This window comes from Dipodomys ordii, unplaced genomic scaffold, assembly GCF_000151885.1.
Source record: "Dipodomys ordii isolate 6190 unplaced genomic scaffold, Dord_2.0 Scaffold9, whole genome shotgun sequence".
NCBI classification, from domain to species: Eukaryota; Metazoa; Chordata; class Mammalia; order Rodentia; family Heteromyidae; genus Dipodomys; species Dipodomys ordii.
Genome location: NW_012267225.1, coordinates 19322673 through 19331481, shown reverse-complemented (window position 1 = coordinate 19331481; position 8809 = coordinate 19322673). Strand labels below are relative to the sequence as shown.

At 41.0% G+C, this 8809-nt stretch overlaps 1 pseudogene; it reads left to right on the top strand.

Moving 5' to 3' along the window:
- The first annotated feature begins 5312 nt into the window (after positions 1 to 5312).
- Positions 5313 to 5643, top strand: LOC105980402 (annotated as a pseudogene).
- The last annotated feature ends 3166 nt before the right edge of the window (positions 5644 to 8809 follow it).

Genomic DNA, 8809 nt, shown 5'->3' with positions numbered 1-8809 from the left:
GGTACTAGAAGATTTTTTTTAAGCCAAGGAGAAGCCCAGGATCCAGTCCACAGCTGCTGTCACAGTAGTATAACCTTGCAGGTGCCTTACTCTAGTTTTTAAATTCAACTTCTTACTTTATACGCGCACACACACACACACACACACACACACACACACACACACACACACACACACACACACAATGTAACATGCTTGTTTTAAAAACTTGCTGTTCAAATATTTCAAATGTGAAAAGTATCTTTTCCTTTTAAAAGCTACTCCTTTCCCTATACTTAGGATTGAATTTAACACCTTGTGCTTACTAGAGAAGCTTGTAACCACTTAATCTTCGCCCCAGGCCATTTTGTTTCGCTTTTCTCCCTCCCTCCCTCCCTCCCTCCCTCCCTTCTTTCCTTCCTTTCTTTTTTTCTTTTCTTTCCTTCATTCCTTCCTTCATTTCTTTTTCTTTTGCTTTCTTTCTTTCTTTTTCTTTTCTTTCTCTTCTCTTCTTTTCTTTTTTCTTTTCTTTGGCTTGAACTCAGGGCATAGTCTCTGCCCCTGAGTTTCTTTTGCTGGGTTTGCTTTTTCTGTACATGGTTATTTAGCCTGTTTTTTAAATAGCATGAATTTAAAAGGGCAAATCTATAACGTTGTATGTGTAGTAAATTACAAACTAGAAAAATTACACTATTTAGCCTCCATAAGTTTTATGTAAGCATTCTTCTGGGAACCAGCTAAGCTGTTGCTCTGGTAATAGACTGTGGTCTAGATTTTAGATTAAAATAGATTCATTGGATGTTTGCATGTCAGAGAAATCATGTAATTCAGCTTCCCTTTCATAAAGAAGACTTTTTGAGCCATAACTTGACCCAGAAGTAGGAGAAAGAACTATTAACCAAAGGTAGCTTTTAGAAAGGCTTGGGCACATCTAATACTCTAATCTTCCAACACCTCCTTTAGGCTATATATTTTCTTCTTAAACTTTATTGGTAGGAAAGCTCAGATTTAAATTAGCTACTTAATTACTTGTGGTTTATGTAAAGATGATCATCAAATTGTATATGTTAGTTCAGATGTTGAAGGGAGAAATCTTTCTTGGAGACAGATTCAGAAGGGCCTTCATTAGGTGTCACTTCATGTGTTGGTGAGCTGTGGCTTTTTTGGAGGAGTGCATCCTTTTTTGGTCATTTTTGTTTTTTAGAATTCACTAACAAGACAAAGAGTTTTAATATGAAAATTCAGAGATATGTATAGTTACTCTTTGTAATATTTCTTCCCTCTCTTCTTAAAATAGTACCTGTGGGTTTCATTGTGTGCTCTAAGACTTTAAATGACCAGCTATGAAAAAAAGAGCAAATTTAGTAAAACTTCGGCTTTATTAATACCTTTTCTTTTTTTGTAATAGGTTTTGTGTTTTCTCACTTCAGTGTCCAAACTGTGACCCTTTAATTCGTAAACAATGAATTTTACTGTGACTGGTCTAGAGTTCAATGGGCTTTGAAAATTATTGAGTCATTACTCTCACATAATGTAATAAAGTAAAATATAAGTATAATTAGTAGCTTAAGAATATAACAAAATATTCTATAATAAAACAAATGTAACTATAACAATATATAAAACTATTCTATTGTCCCCAAGTTTCTTTGTAAAGAATTTGTTTTATATAATCCTTAACTGTGGACCTTCTATTCCAACTCCTTATCTCTTTTATGCCTTACATTTTAATCCCTTTAGCATTTTCCCTTCATCACTTTTCATTAGTTCCCCCATTTTTCATAAGGCTGGAGAGAATGATGCCTGGAGTTGATTGCCCTTAAGGTGCCTGAAAATGTGGGATGCTCAAGATAATGTTCTCAGCCCTTGCGTAGTCCATGGTCAGCACCTACTGCCTAGGGTCCATAAGAACCTTGCCAGCTAATCTTGGTAAGAGGTAAGAGAGCTGGTCTGGGGAAGTGCCTCCATTGAGAATCATCTTCACCATCCCAGGCACAAAAACAACATGTACCCTACTGAATGTAGGACTGCCCTGCCAGACTAGACACCTGGCTGGTGAGCCTGTCTGTGCATAGACCCTCAACAAAATGTGGTGTGTTCTTGGCCAAAGTGACTGTATTGGAGGTTAATCTGCTGCCACTTCAGAGAGGCAATTGTGTGACTCTTGCTCTTCTTGAGCAGGGGTGAATAAAGTCCCAGTCCTTGCCAAGATGGCATAGGGTCTGAATGTGTTACACAAGGGGTCAGATCTCACTGTGGGGATAAAGCGGGGGAGACAAGGAAGGAATAGTAGGGACAAGGTGCCAGGGACAGGAGTGAAAAGAACTGGGGTGATGAGGTCTGGGGTAGGGCAGAGCCCTGGCCCCACTAGGCTTGGGCTCTGTTTTTGCAGATGTCCATCTGGTGTCCCTTAGCAGCTGGTAAAAGAAGGGGATGCAGCAGCTGCCCAAGTTTGCCTCCTCCATTTTCTGGAGGTCAGGCAGCACTGGCTTGATTTGCTATGTAGTAGGAGTCTCTAGGGGTGAAGCTACCCATGTCCCCCCTTATGCAGGCTCTTTAATGCAGGTTCAAAGTCATCTTCACAGGCAGTTTTATTTTCCTGGGGTTCCCAGGGGCCTGAGCTGGGCTCATCAGTTGGGCTCTGTGAGGCTGCCTGTACTTGAGCTATTCTCAAATAAACTGCTAGTTAGCTAGCTCCTGCAGCTCCATCTCCATCCTTTGTGTGTCCTGGTCCAGGTGGTTTATGTACTCCTGTTGCTCTTCTAAGCAATGCCATGCTCTAGACTCCATGTGTATCTTAATTTTACTCTGGGTGAGAGAAGCTTGGATTTAAAGATGTTTGTAGGTGGTATACCATTGTGATGTTTTAAGTTCAAAACATGAGTGGGTCACTGCTTCCAGTTTTTAATTGAATTTAACCAAGGTGTGTCTTTGTTTTCTAGTATATCTTCCTTTACTAGGGTAGGAGTAGTTCAGAGATTGAGAGTGTAGTCCTCTTGGAATAGTTATACAGGGAGAGGAATGGTGGAGATTAGGCTTTGTAGAAGAAATCAGTTAGGAAATGGGGTGAGGTGTTCAGGTGAAGGGAAACAGTATAAAAAAGGATTAAGTGAAGCCAGGCACTGGTGGCTTATGCCTGTAATCCTAGCTACTGAGGATGCTGAGATCTGAGGATCATGGTTCAAAGCCAGCCCAGGCAGGAAAGTCTGTGAGATTCTTTTTTTTTTTTTTTGGTCCGGTCATGGGGCCTAAACTCTGGGCCTGGGCACTGTCCCTCAGCTCTTCAGCTCAATGCTAGCGTTCTACCACTTGAGCCACAGTGCCACTTCCGGCTTTTTTCTTTTTTGCTTATGTGGTGCTCAGGAATCAAACCCAGGGCCTCATGCATACAAAGCAAGTGCTATACCACTGAGCCACCTTCCCAGCCCAAGTCTGTGAGATTCTTATCTCCAGTTAACCACCCTCTCCCCCCCCCAAAAAAAAAAATTAGAAGTGGCACTGTGGCTCAAGTGGGTAGAATGCTTACCTTGAGCTGAAGAGCTCAGAGACAGGGCCCAGGCCCAGCATTCAAGCCCCGTGACCAACCCCTTCCCCCTCCCCCCCCCAAAAAAAGGATTAAGTGGTAGGGACAGTGGTTTACATGCTTTCAGCTTAAGAGAAGGAAGGAGAAAAAGAAGAAAGGGTGGTGGTGGAATCACAGTGGTTGATTGATGAGATTGCAAGGTAAATCACCTTTTTCTGATTTATGGCTGTGAAAAATAGAATTTAACAAATACAACATTCAATATAGTTGAAGCGAAAAATAGAATTTAACAAATAAAACATTCAATATAGTTGAAGCTATACTAAGTCCAATATCATTTTTTCTTTTAAAAAATTATTGTCAAGGTGATGTACAGAGGGGTTACAATTACATAAGTAAGGTAATAGATACATTTCTTGTCAAACTTGTTACCCCTTCCCTCATTTTTCTCCTACTTTCCCTCCCCCCACCTCAAGTCGTACAGATCGTTTCCAACATATTGTCTTTTGTGTATATTGCTATTGCATTGGTTCCCCCCTTGTCCTTTGTCTCAAAGACTATTTTTGTACAGCAAAAACATGATGAAGTATTAGGTGTTTTAATCACCAAAGATCCCTTACTTAGAGAGAAGGACTTAGAGATTAAGTTGTGGGCTCTTACTGACTGTGGCTTTTCACTGGCTCCTCAGGGAGTCCTGAGGTTTCCATGCAGCCAGACTCCAGCCTGTCTCCATCAGCTTGTTACCCTTGTGTGCTCTGGTTTTCCAAGGTTCAGTTCTCCAGGCACAACCAAACTTCACTGCCCTCAGGTCCTCATTATGTTTCAGTGGGTGTTCCTAAGGCTGGAGGCATGGGGTTACTTCAGCCTGCACCTCCAGGTAGCAGCTGTGGTATCTCTAAGCCCAGCTCTAGGTAGGAGTGAGCTGCTTTATCCCAGTTCTCAGTGGTACTGTTTTAGGTGGCTCCTCTCTCTCCCCAGGTTTCTGGGGTTCTGTACGTTCCACAGTTGGGTTCACAATCAGGACCTTGTGGGTGGGAGGGAGGGGGTCTCTGCTGTCAGGCTACAAGAATTGGGATTTGTTGATCTTGTGGCTGCTGGCGGCCATGGTGAATAATTTCTAGGTTCCTGGCAAGTTCTCATCTCTTCCCACAAGTCGGGGTGGGGAGGTTGGGTGAGGGTGAGGTGGGGACACCCTTTGGCATCCTCCCTAATGTCAGTCTTGGCTCTCACATGCTAACTTCAGAGTCACAAACTTAAGTTCTTTCCTCACATCATCCCCCATTTCTCCATGACCAACCACTCTGATCAAATCTGTTGAAACAGTGCAAGGGAAAAGGTGACGTCCCCCTCTTCCCAAAAATGTGCTCTTTACCTGACTTACATAACTCTGTAAATTACCTTTATAATAACAATTTTTAAAAATCTGTTGATACAAGTTCTTGCTCAGGTGCAAGTAAGTAAGGCCTCAGCAAGAATCTTAATGGACCACCTCGTTCAGGTGCTGCTGGATGTACTGCTTCAGCACCAGAGCTGTCTCCGCAGGCTGTGCTGTGCCTCTCTAACCTCCATGTGCATCCCAACCCAACCAGGGAGCATCATCCACAGTGGGGAGCCCCAAGCGGCTCCACTCCCCAGGCGGGTGCCACAGTTTCAGGTCCTGGGTTAAGTGGGAACTGCTGTCCATCTTTTTTAAAACTTTATTGTAATAAGGAAGATAATATAAGATCTACCTGCTTAACAAAGTAAGTGTTTGATACTATAATAATCTTGCCTTCTTCTCTTCTGGGTTTGGTGTCTAGAGGCTATCAAAATGGTCCAATGATTGACATACCACCTTAGGCATTCCTATAACACAGCCTCTAACAAAACCAGGCTGTCCCAAACCCCTGGCAATAGAATTGTTTACTTTTACACCAAAAATGTCAAGAAAGCCCAAAATCTGCATGTGGTATGTGCCCTGGCCCACCTAAAGTCCTCATTTGATTGTCTAAAACAAACAAACAAAAAAACATGTCAGCACAGCCTGTGGTGGTTCCATGTGTGCCAAATGTGTCTGGGACAGGATCAAGTGCACTTTCCTTATTGAAGAGCAGAAAATGATCATGAAAGTGCTGAAGGCACAAGCACAGTCAGAAAGCTAAATAAAAATAGGAAACTGCTTGTGTGTGCCTAGAATGCCAGATGTCCGTAAATTGCTAGCAAAGAACCTTTTTGATAAGGCTTTGCATAATAAAATGTCAAAAACACCACCACCACCACAAGGTTGTAGAGCATATCTAGATCTTATTTATCTTACATACATATTGAAAGGCAACACTCCATCCTCCTCCCTGAAGTCCATGACAATCACCAGTGTATCTTCCTCTCTGCTTCTGTGAGTTTGAGTATACATCTTGTTTATAAATGTCATCGTGCAATTCCTAGAAATAGGATTGCTGCATGACACAGTATTCTTAATTTTTAAAAGCATTTTCAGACTGTCTATACCATTAATATTACCACCAGCAGGGTATAAGAAATCCACAATTTCTCCATTAAAATTAAGAGTTAAAAAAAAACGAAGCCAGACACAGTGTAGCCCAGGCTGGCTTTCAACTTGACATGAAGACCAGTCTGGACTTGAGCTTGCAATTCTATTGTTAACTGCAACCTGAGGCAGTGTGAGGGGATACTGGGCCAAAGAAAATTAGAAAACACTGAGATAACAGACAGATAAAAGTGGGGAGACCAGGGGTCCCAAGGCTCTCCTGCACTTGGACTCCAAGTCCCCCAAAACAAGCATATTTATTTGTGTTTACTCAAGGAAGATTACCATGGATACATGCAGTAAAGCATCTCACAAACAGAATTTGTGAGAGACACTGGTTCCCTTATTCTTTTGAGACAAGACTGCAGCCCAGGGAAAGTCCAGACATGGTGTCTATATATTTACCCAATGTTAAGTTGTCAAGGTCCCCAAAACAGCTGCTAGCCCAAGGAAAGGAGGGAGGACAGCATCCCAGTCTCTTCACCTTCTCTGTTTTAACCTTTCCATGGCCAGCTCTCAACTTTCTGAGTGCTGTAAAGGTGGCATTCCAATCTCTCAAACCTTTTCCAGGTTATCACAGCTCAGCTTCAAGATTCTCTAAACAATTCTCCCTTGGCCTCCCAAGTGCTTGAGTTATAGGTCTGCATCACTACATTTGGTTATCTTTTAATTTTTGATGGGCTTCCCTTTTAGTAGGTTTAAGGGATTATTTGTGGCTCTGATGATTACTAATTATTAAATATCTTTTCATGTACTTTTGACAATTTGTATGCCTTTGGATAAATGTAGCCCATGTTTTTTGTTTTTGCGGGTGTGTGTGTGTGTGTGTGTGTATGTGTGTGTGTGTGTGTGTGTGTGTGTGTTTGGTATTACTGGGGATTGAATTTAGGGCCTCTCACTTACTAGCCATGCCTCTGATTATTTTTGCTATTTCCTTGCTCTTGAGTTATACCTTGTCTCATTTTCCTTTTGGTGTCACTCCAAGAAACCATTGCTAAGATTAATTCCCGTGTTTTCTTCTAGCAATTTTGGACCTTTACTATAAATCTTTTTTTGGGGGGGGAGGGTCGGGTTGTGGGGCCTGAACTCTGGGCCTAGGCGCTGTCCCTCAGCTCTTCAGCTCAAGGCTAGCACTCTACCACTTGAGCCACAGCGCCACTTCTGGCTTTTTTCTTTTTGCTTTTGTGGTGCTGAGGAATCAAACCCAGGGCCTCAGGCATGCAAGGTAAGCGCTCTACCACTGAGCCACCTTCCCAGCCCTTATATAAATCTTTAATCCATTGTGTGTTAGATTTAGTTTATGGTTATAAGGTAAGTGTCCATCTTCCATATTTTATTTATATCTAGTTTTCTCATGTGATTTAATACAGACAGTTTTCCCATTGACTATTTGAGGCAATCTTGTTGAGAACCAGTTGACTTTACACTCATGTATTTATTTATGGACTTCTTCTATTCCATTCATCATATAGTTATTTGAGTCCAGTACCATACTGTTTAAATTTGTCAGTTTGTAATATATGTTGAACTCAGGAAGTATAATGCTTTGAAGTTTGTTTTTTTTTCCTCAAGATTGTTTTGGCTATTTGTGTTTCTTTATAATTCCATGTGACTTTCAGGTTTTTTTCCCCTATTTTTGTTAGAAATGCCATTGGAATTTTGATAGGAACAATTTGAATTCTGTGTGTGTGTGTGTGTGTGTGTACAGGCACATGCATGCCACATGTACTAGTGCTGGGACTTGAACTCAGAACTGGTCACTGTCCCTGAGCTTTTTCATTCAAGGCTGGTGCTCAACTACCTGAGCCACACCTCCATTTCTGGCTTTTTGGTGGTTAATTGGAGATGCGAATCTTGCAGATTTTGCTGCCCAGGCTAACTTGAACCTTCAGCCTCAGATCTTGGCCCTCTTTGTAGCTAGGATTCCAGATGTGAGCCACTGGCACCTGGCAACAACTTGAATCTTTAAATCTCTTTGGGTAGTATGGACATTTTAACAACAGGAAGTCTTCCCATTCATGACCATACATGACTTTCCACTTATTTGATGACTCTTTCTTTCATTATTGTTTTTCAGTTTTCAATGTTTAAGTTTTTACCTCTTTGGCTAAATTTATTCTCAAGTATTTTATTTCTTATGCTCTGGTAAATAGGATTATTAATTTCTTTTTTCAGGTAGCTTGTTGTTAATTGTGTTGATTTTATATATATATATATATATTCTCCAATTTTACTGAATTCCTTTTAACAAGATTTTTGTTTTGTGGAAACTAGGAATTTGTACGTCTTGTCATCTGCAAACAGGCATAATTTTATGTCTTTCTGATATTTTTTTCCTTGCCTAATCTTTCACAGTGGAACATCTGTACCATACAGAATAGAAGGGCAAGAGTGGGCACCACTTGGTCACTGTGTATGGTTCCTTTAGTATGCTCTTGATTCAACTTGATAGTATTGAAAATTTTTTTTGTATCTACCATTATCAGGGATACTGGCCTGCATTTTCCTTGGTGTTAAATGAAAAACCTCAGTGTTTGTTCTCAATACTAGCTGTGGGCTTTTCATATAAGACCTTCTTGTGGGGCGGGGGGAGGATGGGAAGGGATGGGAAAGGGAAACAAAAGGAGGCTACAATGCTTGATAAGAAATGTACTCATTATCTTGCCCATGTAATTGTAACCTCTCTGTACAGTATTTTCACAATAAAAAAAGAAAGCTTCTCTAGTAGAAGAAGACGAAAAAAAAGACCTTTTTTTTTTTTCAAAGTTGATATTAAAGAA